This window comes from Etheostoma spectabile, unplaced genomic scaffold (genome assembly GCF_008692095.1).
Source record: "Etheostoma spectabile isolate EspeVRDwgs_2016 unplaced genomic scaffold, UIUC_Espe_1.0 scaffold00002084, whole genome shotgun sequence".
Taxonomy (NCBI): domain Eukaryota; kingdom Metazoa; phylum Chordata; class Actinopteri; order Perciformes; family Percidae; genus Etheostoma; species Etheostoma spectabile.
Window position 1 is genome coordinate 61,617 of NW_022602849.1, and position 6,000 is coordinate 67,616.

A 6,000-nucleotide genomic window follows, 5' to 3' on the forward strand; every position below is an offset into this window, starting at 1 on the left:
TCTTCAATCTTACAGTTTTTCTCAATTGTTTACACACATTTTCTGAAAGAATGCCTCATATTCTCAGAACACTAAACACAAATCAAAAAACACACACACAATGGGCAAAACCCCTCAATTCTCCTGCAAAATTAAACTATACATTCAAAACAACGTTATTTCTTCTCAAAATGGTATTTTGTTTTCAAATGACACACACAAACCATCATATGAACAGACATTCATAAGAACCAGTTGAACACTGATGTGCTTAATGTAAAACACTACGATGACTGGAAAACACTTCTTCTCCATTCATTATAATGAATTAGGCTGTTTTTTTGTTAAGTGTTACACTAAAGACAGTACATACATAAGTGTGTTATAAAATATTTGATTTTATACTCAGAAAACACAAATACACAAACAACAAATATATTGTATTTGTCCCACAAAAACCATGTACACAGTGTACATCCCATTCCCAACCAACACAAAGTTACACATACAAAACACCAGAAGAATTTACTGTACACAGTTACAGTAAAAAAACAAAAAAAAACTACTATGCTCCATCCTCTCTTCTGATGCGGTCTGGCCTCAGCACCTCATCCACATCACAAGCAGTGTTTTCCCGGGCCAAGCAGTGGGGGAAATATCGCCATGGCGATTCCAGCCATGAAGAGCATCAGCTGCTATATGTCCACACGCGTCCTCCATAGCTTGGAGAAGAGGTAAACGCATTTGTGGATTTCGGTCAAACACTTTCTATCTCCAGGCAGAAAAAAATCCTCAATAGGATTGAGGAATGGAGAATATGGAGGGAGATAAACAACTAAAAGCCTGGTGGGGGGGGCAGTGAACCAGTGATGAACCAGAGCAGCCCGGTGGAAACTTCCGTTGTCCCAAATATAATTTGTTTGTTAGTAATATTGCAATTCTTTGACTCTTTCTGAACTGCGTTCTAATGGCACCCTGTAGACCGGCTTCATCCTGAGATGATTTCTGCACAAGACACGGTCCAGTGTTGATGAGCTTAACCTATCAAAATTTTGAAATATGTCATTGTTTTTCTTTGTATTTACCGTAGTGTTGTGTATGGCATTATTTTCTAAGACCATATTCATGAGTTCAGTTTCCTGTCAAAGAGACAGAAGACGGTCCCGACCACCTTGTGTTGTTCTGCCAAACAAATAGTAAAATACTGTAAATACTGTGAAGGAATACAAAATAGGAATACTGTGCAGTACTGCAATATTCTAGTAAGAGTAGATTTCTTACCTATTCTCATTTCGGAAATTCGGGACGATGGATGCTACAATGTACCTGCTCACATTTTGGCTGTACTCTTTGCAGAGATTACAGTCCTTGGCCTTTCTCTTCCTCTTCCTCATCTACCTCCTCCTACTACTCTCACTACTCTGGCTCTGACTCTGTTTCCAATGTTGGCATCCATTCCTCCAAAACAGAAGCGCTCACCTTTTGCCGTTTGATGCTAAAGCTCTGATTGCTAACTGTAAAGCTGTGTGACGGGTGTTTGCCCTTGTGATGGGTCAGTGTGCATATTTGAAAGGCAGTGTGTTCCTTGTGAAGACAAGAGATTTTCTTCATGAAAATTGTGCCAAAGGCAGTGAATTGTGTGTAGTGTTTTGAAAAAAGTGTGTTTTAGAACTGCAGTCTGAGTGTAGAGCAGGAATTGTGCTTGTAGTTTGGCAGAATTGGTTTAGGGGGTTGGTGACTGAGTTACATGTTGTGGTCATTGTGTCTCAAGTACCAAAATTTGTGTGTAAACAATTGAGAAAAACTGTAATAAAGGAGAATATTTCAATAAAGGGAGGAGTGTTGGATATCTCCTCTCTGAAAGATTACAGTGCATGAGTTCAGTAAATTTAAGAATATTAAAATTCTGAGGCATTGCACTCAAGAAGAAAATAACAAAAACAGAAAACTATTGTCAATCACCAGTGCAGTTTAGATTTTTAGGCAACACAATTGTTTATTAACTTTGATGGACTCCTCCAGAGGATGGATGTTTTATTTCAAACATTGTGATTACATGAACTTGAAATCCGTGCTAAGAAATGTTGATTTCCTCCGTCCAGGACACGGTCTCCACGGCTGTGGTCAGCGCTCTGGGAGCCCCTGAGTTTGGTAAGCCGGGCTACCTGCAGCTCTCGCTGGAGGAGGGGGACGCAGTGTAGGAGATCGAGGAAGCCCTGTGGGCACCCTTAGAAAAATCTTTGATAAAGCTGCCTTTTTATTTAAAAATTAAGACCTCAGGAAAGGTCATTGTTGAGCCAGAGGCCTGTGAGAAAGAGGAATGAGTTTGGTAGTTTTCTTCTCTGGATGTTTTTAAGGAATAAGCCTTGGAAAAACGTACAGTCCATGAACACAACACAGCATAATTAATGTCCCAAAGATATGTTTAAAAGGTGAATAAAGTGAGTTGAGGTATATTTATCTTCCAGTTCCTCCCTGATGGGAGACCTGGTATCAGATATACAACACAGACACAAATATACCATAAATCCTCATTTTTCATCCATAAACTGGTTTTTCTATAACTGAACATCAGCTAATAGCAGTTTTAGAAAGCAGATGGTTCAGAGCTGCTTTGTGCTGCAGTAGAAGAAGATGGGACAGTTTTATTAGTGAGACTTTATTCAGTTGATGTTTCTAGATTTGGATCATCAGCTGTCCTCATCGGGTCAACACGAGGACAAGAAGCTGGACATTGTTGACAAGTTGACTCTCCTGTTCAGGAACTCTTCATGTTGGTAGAACTGGATTGTTAAACATCACTCACAGCTGAATATCAAGTTATTGTCAGTATAGTTGTTAATAAATGATCAGATGATAACCTGCAGCTGTATTGTGTCTTGTTCTCTCCATCAGATGTCTGTGAACTGGAACTGGACACAAACACAGTACACAGAGAACTCAAACTGTCTGACAACAACAGGAAGGTGAGACGTGTGGAGGAGTATCAGTCATATCCTGATCATCCAGACAGATTTAACTACTGGCCTCAGCTGCTGTGTAGAGATGGTCTGACTGGTCGCTGTTACTGGGAGGTCGAGAGGAGAGGAGAGGTTAATATATCAGTGAGTTACAGAGGAATCAGAAGGAAAGGATACAGTGATGACTGTTTGTTTGGATATAATGACCAGAAAGGGGATAATCCCATCCATCCATCCATCCATCTTCATCCGCTTTATCCGGTATCGGGTCGCGGGGGCAGCAGCTCCAGTAGGGGACCCCAAACTTCCCTTTCCCGAGCCACATCAGCCCGAGCCATGTGGGGATAATCCCATAAACCATTAATGTTAATAATATTATCAATATATAAATACAGTCTATGGGTAATCCCATGCATCCCTTTATTTCTTTAAGCTAGAATATAAAGTGCAGCTTCCAGCAGGAAGCGTATCCCACAATCCACTGCAACATGAGGTCACACAGGTGGGACGCTGCAAGTGCTCCAGAGACCCGTCGACAAATTTGAGTAGATATTAAATTAATTTCTAACGCCGCTTCTTTTGCTGTGTTGATTTTGCGAGCTGCAGTCAGGAGAAAGATGATTTTATTGTTTTAATTTGGAGATATTATCCTCACCCAAGAGGGAGGGAGAGGAGCATGTAAAGGTAAATGTTACACAAAAACAAGCAGTGTAAAAAAAAAATGTAAATGCTAAATGTACTTAAAGTATCAAAGTAATATGTGACACGGAGGCCACTTGGAGAGATACCTGCTGCTGTACAAGTTGCTGATCTTTAGCTCATTAGATGGTCAGTTAGCTCCATCTAGTGGACAGATAGTAGAGGTCCATCATCTGATGAAACTCAGTACACAGAGACCTCAAACTGTCTGACAACAACAGGAAGGTAACAAATGTGAAGGAGGATCAGTCATATCCTGATCATCCAGACAGATTTGACCGCTGGGCTCAGCTGCTGTGTAGAGATGGTCTGACTGGTCGCTGTTACTGGGAGGTTGAGAGGAAAGGAAGGGTTGAGATATCAGTGAGTTACAGAGGAATCAGAAGGAAAGGAGGCAGTGAAGACTGTGTGTTTGGATTTAATGATCATTCCTGGACTCTGAACTGGTCTGATGGTGGTTACTCTGTCTGGCACAATAACAGAAAAACAGACCTCACTTCCTGCTCTGTCTCTAACAGAGTAGCAGTGTATGTGGACGTTCCTGCTGGCTCTCTGTCCTTCTACACAGTCTCCTCTGACTCACTGATCCACCTCCACACCTTCAACACCACATTCACTCAGCCTCTCTATCCTGGGTTTGGGTTCTGGCCTGGTTCCTCAGTGTCTCTGTGTCCTCTGCAGGACTGAGAGTCTCTCCTGTGGACAGAAACACTGACTGAAGACCAGCTGCTGAAATCAAAGTTCAGTCTGTTCACCATCACACACACACTGCACTGTGAAGCAGATCTGAGACTCAAACACAACAACATTCATCTGATTTCATCTCTGGTTATCAACATTTGAACTGTTTGACTAAAACACTTCATGATATGTCACATCTAAAAAATAATCAACTCTTATTGGTCACTATTATGTCCTTTATACTTTCAATCATATTGTAAAATATTTAAAATGTGGTAAACAAATGTTTCTATAAATAATCATCATATAGTCTAATGTTTCTAAATGCTTTTAATAAAATCTATATGTTTCACCATTTGTTCATTTGATCATATCATGATTTCATTCATCAGTTGTCTCTCTTTACTGGGACTGATACATCCCCCCATGATAAAAAACTATGTACATCAGTGCAGCCTACTCAAAATAACTAGGCTATTATATTTCCTTTACATACATAAAGACATTTGCACCATAAATTACTGCAGAAAAGACACAAATTGTTGCAGAAAATGAAGTGTGTGTCCCCCCCCCCCCCATGTTGAACCCAAGGATGTGTCTGTGTTTCAACTCCTAATTAAAAGGTAAAGTTCACTAAAGGTTCAGTTGTTGTCTCTGACAGACTCAGATTATTATTCTAATAATATTATGGTATGGATCCCTACAGAGATAGACCTTTAGTTAAAGAGTAAGATCCTTTTAGTTTAACATGAATCACCCCCGAAATCACCATCATCAAACCCACCAGACTCCATGTAAGTAATCACTACTTTCAGCGTGTATAGAGCAGCATATCTCCACCAGACTCCATGTAAGTAATCACTACTTTAGTGTGTACAGAGCAGCATATCTCCACCAGACTCTATGTAAATAATCACTACTTTTAGTGTGTATAGAGCAGCATATCTCCACCAGACTCCATGTAAGTAATCACTACTTTCAGCGTGTATAGAGCAGCATATCTCCACCAGACTTCATGTAAATAATCACTACTTTTAGTGTGTACAGAGCAGCATATCTCCACCAGACTCTATGTAAATAATCACTACTTTTAGTGTGTATAGAGCAGCATATCTCCACCAGACTCCATGTAAATAATCACTACTTTTAGCGTGTATAGAGCAGCATATCTCCACCAGACTCCATGTAAATAATCACTACTTTTAGCGTGTATAGAGCTGCATATCGCCACATTTATTTCAGCTTGAATGTGTGATACACCCTTAAGGGATAACATAATAACCAGCGTAGCGTATGAATTTCAAATTTTATTGGTAAGCAATATTAACGTATCGGGGAAACAAAGAAAGCGGAACCAATGTGCAGGTATCGGTACACCACGGTACCCAGGTGACGGACACTTTCCTCCTCTTTGGAAACGAGGAGGGCGGTTTGTTTTCTCACTCACTGATGCCGTAATTCTGCTTTCCAGGTTGGTACTCGGTAAAAATGACAAACGACGGTTTCCCTCTGACGTGTGTCTGGTGTACTGAAGCTGTGGTGGGTTAGTTATGGAGTTTATGATGTGTAAATGCGAGCTACAGAGCCGCGTTTGTAACCGCGGGAAACGGGTTTCGTAAACAATAGAGCTAGCGGCTAGCTAACAGGTGTGTATCGGGGTGGGATCATAGACAGTTAAAGA